This window comes from Nannospalax galili, unplaced genomic scaffold (genome assembly GCF_000622305.1).
Source record: "Nannospalax galili isolate Female #2095 unplaced genomic scaffold, S.galili_v1.0 scaffold254, whole genome shotgun sequence".
Classification (NCBI taxonomy): Eukaryota; Metazoa; Chordata; class Mammalia; order Rodentia; family Spalacidae; genus Nannospalax; species Nannospalax galili.
The window spans coordinates 409103-416857 of record NW_008333903.1 but is presented as its reverse complement, the minus strand read 5'-3'; the positions used below and the strand labels follow the sequence as shown (position 1 = coordinate 416857).

At 42.1% G+C, this 7755-nt stretch overlaps 1 protein-coding gene across 3 annotated transcripts in view; it reads left to right on the top strand.

Annotated features, from left to right (window-relative positions):
* Tfcp2 (transcription factor CP2) overlaps positions 1–7755 on the top strand; it is a gene marked incomplete at its 5' end in the record, with an annotated part of 76803 nt that overhangs the window by 12114 nt on the left and 56934 nt on the right.

Below are 7755 nucleotides of genomic sequence, written 5' to 3'. Positions count from 1 at the left end.
ATATATATATATATATGCTGCATTTCGTTTATCCACTTGCCTGTTGATGTATCCTAGGGTTGCTTCCACCTTTGGGTGCTTGTGAATAATGCTCTTATGAACATGGATTTGGTAATATATGCAGAGTCTCACTCTGGATTCCAAGCTGGCCTCTAAATCACTGTATAGCCCAGACTGGCATTTGAACTCCTATTGATCCACCTGCCCCAGGGCTGAGACCATTGACACAAGCTGTCACACTCAGTACTTGTGCACATTTCTTTGTATATATGCCCAGAAATAGGATTCCTGGTTCATATTCTATTTGTAATGTTTTTTGAGCAATGATAATAATGCTCTCTACTAGTAGTGCTCACAACTTCTCTCTCCATAACTTGATGGTACTTGTTCCTTTCTTTTTTGGGGTGCTAAGTGTGAAACCCAGGGTCTCTTTTTTTTTTTTTTAAATTTATTGAGCTTTTGTACATTTCATACAACAGTTTTTAATCAAATTTAGACCCCCTCCCCATCCATGGCCCCCAATCCCGCACTGAACCTCATGTATTCCGCTATATAGGTTGAGTCCTATCCAGTCAAGCATTTGTACTCAGATGTCCTTCGGTGCAAATTCATCTACTGGAGTCTAGTCAGCCTAACTAGAGATCATTGGTATGGCCTACTCTCCCTCAGCAGAAGTGATCAGTCTCCAATAATTCTTGACTTGCCACCCATTTCCCTTGCTTCATTCTGGGCCCTTGTCTGATTGAATTGGCATGGTCCTGTGCTTGATGCCACTATTACCATAAGTTCATATGTGCAAGCTTCCAGTGGCCCAAACAGCTCTGCTTCCCTATGTTCATGGACCAACCCTGGCTTTTACACTCTTTCCACTCTCTCTTCTGCAATAGTCCCTGAGCCGTGGGTGGGTGAGGTTTAATATAGGCATCCTATCCAGCAGAACACACTCTGCAGTTCTTTAAAGGTTCACCAGTTGTGGCCTTTTGTATGCATTGCACTCTGCTGTATAAGGAGGCTTCACTGGTGAGAGTTGAGGGATGCACTAGTTTTCATCCTTTTTAAAAAATATCCTAGCGAGTTTATTGGGCTTACTAACAGAGCATAGGGTGGGGGTTTACTTACAGAAGAGTGGGCACCTCCCTCCCCACCATTTATAGCTGCACTGGAAAGTCCACACTCAAACATAGATCTTGTGACTTCCCAACAGCCACATAAAGTGGCAAGAGAGGTGCCTCATGGTGTTCTTGGCTTATATATCCTTAGCCCTCCCCTTCATGCAGCTAAGGTCGACTGGTTGGGTGGGAGGGGTAACTGACACCACACTCAACTCCTTGATAAGCGTGGAAAGGAGGCGTGACTATAGCTTGCCAGCATAGTGGTCGAAGGACACTTCCAGGTAACACTCCACCCCTTCCTCCGACTCTTACATTCTTTCTGCCAACCTCTCCCATGAAAGTCCCTGAGCCTTGGATGGGGTGATAGATGTGGGATGATCTTCCTCCCATTGTGGCAAGGCACTGAACTTTCAGGTCTCTGCAGCATCTGTTTGCCAGTGGTATTCCATTTCAGTGGGATTCCATCCACTATCAAAACACAAACAGCAAGAAGTAAGAACATATGAACAGTGACTGCTACAATAACTTAACTTATGGGTGTAAACACAAATGCTTGGACGGTACTTTAGTAGGTACATTGTATCAATTTAACACAATAATTGCAGTGGCTTCCCTACTGTGGCTTATAACCCCTGCCACAGGGGCTTGGCCTGGTCTACAGTACTAGCTATGTGTTCTACCCCAGGAGTGGGCATTACATCCAGTCAAAAATTTGCTGGTTGCATATACACTAAATGTGCCACTGTTGTGCCAGCAGGAACATCTTGTTTGTCATGTTGATAGTTCAGCATGCAGGGTCTGTCGCTGAGCAGAATTTTAGGGGACAGTTCTCCCCCAGCCATCTGTAGCACCTTCTGCCACCATGAAAGCCATCCATTCAGTGACAGGCAGTTTCCAGCTTAGTCCAAGCTTGATTTCTCCCTCTCCCACGTCCACGTCATGCGGTATCTTCAGCAATAGGTTTTAACCATCCACTTTTGGTGTAGAACCAACATTATTGGCCATAGCTTTTATTGTTTTGGGGATCTCTAGGACCCCCCCCCCCGGTCAACAGCTCATGGGGGGGCACCTACAGAACCTAGGGTCTCTTGCATGCTAGGCAAGCTCTATCACTAAGATACAGATGCCCCAATTTGTATTTTTTAATTTTTATTATATTTAATTATGTGTCTGGATGTGGACACAGAGTGCATGTGAGTATAGGTGCCCCTGGAGGCCAGAGACATAGAATTAAATTGAAATTGCAGGCTGTTGTGAACTGCTCTGACATGGGTGCTGGGAACTGAGCTCTAATCCTGTGCAAGAGCTGTATGTACTTTTCACTGCTGAGTGGTGAAGAACTGGGGGAAAGGGGGTGGCTAGAGAGATGGCTCAGTGGTTAAGAGCACTGATTACTCTTGCAGAAGACCTAGGTTTGGTTCCTCTCACCCACATGGTGGCTAACAACCATGTATAACTAGTTCCAGGGGGTCCAACGCCCTATTCTAACCTCTGTTGGCATTGCTTGCACATGGTACACTTCTGTACATGAAGGCAAGATACTTATACACATAAAATAAAAATAAAAGTCCCCTTGATTGCCTCACAGAACTTGAAAGTAAGACCTTACTGTTGAAGACAGAACATACTTTGGACACAGGATTTGGAGCAGTGGAGCTGGAACTGACCTGGAAGCCACTTCCCCAAAGGCTAGTTCTCATAGCTTTGAAAAGCACTATGAAGGTGCCAAGGGAAAACATCAATGCCAAATAACCACATCAGTGGCCAGCACAGCATATGACATTGTGTAGTAGTGGCACTTTTATCTTGGGTTGATCAACAGCTACCTAATTGGACACTAATTACCTAAAAGCCCACTCAATGCGGGGAAACTCAAGTGTGGTACTGTAAATATAACCAAATACAGATGGCTGGAGTGGTCATAGATCTTAGAGAAAACTCCAAGACTGTCACATCCCTAGACTAATGGAATTTCTTAGTATGTGCAAAATATGTATCCTTATATTTACAAACAAATATCCCAGTTACCACACATCAAAGAAGCTTCTTTTGCACCAGGCAAAGACTACTACCAAGTACCACAACTGGTCACACACAGGTCTTGTCTATGAATTGCCCAGGCAACCTCTATACCTCAGGCTCATGGAACATAGAACAGGGGTAAAGAGGACACTAATGAATATCTCAGTTCTCATAAATAAAGCTCCCTCATGCAACAGAGGGCCAGGAACACAAAAGGTCACAAATGGCCAAAGCATAGAGATTAAGAGTACAGAATGCTGGTCCTTGGACAGGACTCCTGTATTAAACTTCACCCACCCAGGGCTCAGGGATCATCGTGGAAGAGGGGGCAGAAAGGTTGTAAGAACCAGGGAGGAGGTGCAGGACCATATGGAAATAAGAGTCCTACAAGCTCCTGGGACCCTGCTCATATGAACCTATATCAATGGTGTCAGCATGCACAAGACCCGTGCAAACTCAAGCAGACAAAAACCCAGCACAGAACTCGGGAAGTGGACAGCAGACCCCAGTCTTAGCTGAAGAAATAGTGGCAACTGATATCATTAGGTGAGGAAGAGCTGATCTTCCTAAACCTAGAGACTTTTGGTAGGCTGACTAGACCTCAGTAGATGAATTTGCACTGAGGAATGTCTGGGGACACTAACATGACACAATAGGCCTTAACACAAATGAGAAAAATGTGTGAATTCCAGTGGGGGGCTATGGGAGGGTGCCAGTGGGAAAGGGGTTGTAGAGATGATTAAGATTGAGATGTTCTGTATGAAATACACAAAAATTCAATAAACAAGTTAAAAAATAAGTCAAAAAATAAAAAAAACCGAATTGGTAGTTCGTTGTGGATTTGATTCTTTTTTCCCCTGATGATTAGCAATTTGAGAATTTTTATTGACTTTCTTTTGATTTATTTATTTTTAGTTTGTGTATGAGTGTTATGCCTGCATATGTGTAAGTGCACTCATGTTGTGCAGTGCCCCTGGGGACAGAGGAGGCTATTGGATCCCTTGGAACTGGAGTTAATGGATGGTTGTTTGCTGCCATGTGGGTGCTGGGATTTGAACCTGGGTCTTCTGCTAGAGCAGCCAGTGTTCTTACCCGCTGAGCCATCTCTGCAGCCCCCGTTTGAGAATCTTTTCATATATTCATTGACCATTCGCCCATCTCTAGAGAAATGTCTCTTCAAGTCTTTTGCCAACTTTAAATACTTTTTTAAAGTCTTTGTGTGCAGATTTTATTTCAAATGTTAGTCAAAATATTGCTGGAACTGGAGAGATGGCTCAGTAGTTAAGTGTACTGGCTGCTCTTACAGAAGACTTCGTTGGGCTCCCAGCACCCACATGGTGGCTAACTGGCTCTAACTTTAGTTCCAAGGGATACAACATCCTTTTCTGGCCTCCATAGGCACTGCATGCATGTGGTACATATATATATATATAGACACTCATACACATAAAAGTATATAATTTTAAAAATAATTGCTACTCCAGAGGATAAAAGCAAAGATTACCCCATGCAGCAACTTAGGAACTATGTGCAGACCTTTGTGGAACACAGGCAACACTTTAGCCGACGTTGACTGCTGACCTGGAAATGAGGTTCTGGCAGGGAAGGGGAAAAAGAAGATGCCTATCTGAATCAAATCTCAGCTGTTATCCTGGCATAATCTCATGGTGGTCATAGATTATAAGCTGGTTTTAGAAGGCTTGAGTATGGCACAGGAATTCCATTGTTTGGCTATATACCCTTGGCTGAGGTGCTCTTAGGTCAATGTCACTCAAGTTTCTGGCCAGCCATACCCTTGAAACATAGTACCCAGTTCAGAACCAGTCTCCTTCACAGTTGCGAATTTCAGGGGTTCATATGCTGATGTGGCAGAAGTCACCGTGATCCCTAATAATACCTTTTTGGGCCTTGTGATTTTCTTGTTGTTCTTGAGTTACAGGGATTCTTTTTATGTTCTGTGCATAATATTCACTGGGTTGCTTTTTAACGATGTTGATACTCACTCCCTTTTGTTTTGAAATAGGGTCATTCTATACTATGTAGCCCTAGATAACCTGAAAATCTCTATGTAGACCTGGCTAGCCTCAAACTCATCTGCCTCTGCCTCCTGAGTGCTGGAATCAAAGGTCTGTGCCACCATACCAGCCCAGTATGATAATGTCCTTTTGTCAAGGACCTAGGCACAGCTCCATGTTGTCACCTGCAGCGGCCTGAGGAATTCCCTTTCCCGTTAGGGACCTCCATTCAGGCAAAACTGGGATTTGTGACTTTGAAGCAAAAAGGAATTTCAGGATGAGCCAATATGAAACAGAGTTAAGGTTTGTTAAAAGCCATGTTTAACAAAGATCTTAAGCATAGGGGTTAAGAGAGAACATAAGATAAATAAGACAATTCCAAGTACGGGTATGGACTTCTCAAGGCAGTGACTCTATGTCTGTCTGTCTGTCTGTCTGTCTGTCTGTCTTTCTAGCTATTCATTCCTGTGGTTTTCTAAGTTACATTGTTCAAAGAGTCATTTACAGCAAAGTTTAAAGTGGAATTTCCTTCTGTAATAAAGTTGTAAGGTGGATTTATGAGGGTTATTGTCTAGATTTAGGAATAAGGGGTAAGCACTAAAAACTCAAGGTTCATTTGGTCATAAATAAGTTGTTTATTTATTGCCTATAATATCTGTTTGAGATGTCTTTAGAAAAGCATGCAATCTCTGTGGGAAATTTTGGTTTCATCAGTGGTGCCTGACGTTTTCTGCCTCTATCAGCAGAGCCTGGGATGAAAGGTCTCTTTTCTTTCCTATGCTTTCCTTCCTGCCACTATAATTTCCTGTCTTTCTATACTGCTTCACTTTGGTGCACAAAAACTTTAGATTTAGGTGCACTCCAATTTATCTATTTTAAATTGGCTATGCTTTTGGTATCATGTCCAAGAAATGGTTGCCAAATTCAATTCTGACAAGCTTTCCTTACATGTCTTCTAGGAGGGTTATAGTTTTAGATCTTTCATTCATTCAGGTCTTAGATCTATTTTAAGTCAGGTTTTGTATATGGTAAAACATAAAGGTCCAATTTCATTGTTTTGTATATGGATCGATATCCTAATAGCATTTGTCTGAGAGTTTTTTAAAATAATGATTTACTTATTTTTATTTGTACAAGTGTTTTATGTGCCTGTATGTATACTGTGTATGTGCAGTGCCTGGGGAGGCCAGAACAGGGTGATGAAACTGCCATGTGGGTGTTGGGACTCAAACTCAGGTCCTCTGGAAGAACAGCAAGTGCTCTTAAACCCTGAGCCCCCACTCCAACCCTGAGACTGTTTCTGGAAACTTATAAAACACAGTATGTACATGGATAATATTAATTTATTACATTATCTTATATATATATAATTTAGATTCCATGTTCTTTAATAACATGATGCTACACAATACGTTCTACACAATATGTGTTAGAAGAACAATACATTCTTCTAACAGGACTTCAGCTGTGTCCACTAACAAAAGATCATCACAACTGGGCTTATGGACTTAAGTGTCTAATTAAAGGAGGAGGGGTAAACAGGGTCATTGGACCCTCACCTGAGCATCCAGCTGCTCTTCCCAACCAACTGTATATAATTTTGCCCTAATCATACATTGTCTCCTGGGTTTGGGGAGGACTAAAGTATATTATCTGGGAAAGGCTAGGAAGAAAAGGCTTGATCCATGCTGGGTTAAGGCTTTCCAGTGTAAATACTCTCAGGTCACTCATATACCCCAGCAACCCCTCAGTCATCTATGTAACTAAGCTCAATAAATTTATTGGTTCCCTAGAAAAACTTTAATGTAATCAAACATTGGTTTGATACTATAACCAAAAAAAGGGGAAAAACATTGCTTAATATCCCCAGAAAAAAATTCTCACACAGATGGAAAGTTTATTTGTTAATGTTATGTCTCATGGTTATTAAAAAAGAGAATGGTAAGATAAAAGATGTTAAAAGGATACAGGAATGGAGGTATTTTGCTAAAAATGAGAAAGCCTAAGCAAATGTTGGAGGTCTTTGTACCGTTATGATTTATCAAGCATGAGAACAAAATCTTAAAATTTGTGAGATCATAGCTTAGTCAACTAGTTTAAGGATGTCTCATCAAGGTTTATTTTAAAATGTTTGGGTTTTGCCCAAGCTCTATCTACATAGCACATGGTAATTAAAAGTACCAGATTGGTGTAACTAACCTTCTTGGATGTTTAATAGCCAGACTTTGAGGCCTATACTAATCTGGTCAGAGGGACTTAAAGGGACAATTTTTTGTTCCTTGCCCTCCAAGGTCAAACAAGTTCTCGAAAAAATCTCTCGAAAAAATGTCCTGTAACTTTGGTGAGTCACCTGTCCTCTTGTTCAGGGAGGCCATGGAGACCCCAGAAGATGGACTTGAACCAGTGTCCAGTCTGCAAAGAGGAGGGTCAACACAGAGGAAACATTTCCTCCATGCTTCCAAGCGAAGCCCAGGTCAAGCAGGACCTCTTGGCTTATCTTCACACAGATGGAACTGGTAAAAGAGCCTGAGGAGCCAGCCGCCCCCCAAGCCCATGTGACCCCTGAGGTCCAAATCCTCATACGACCTTAAGAGTAAAAATAAATT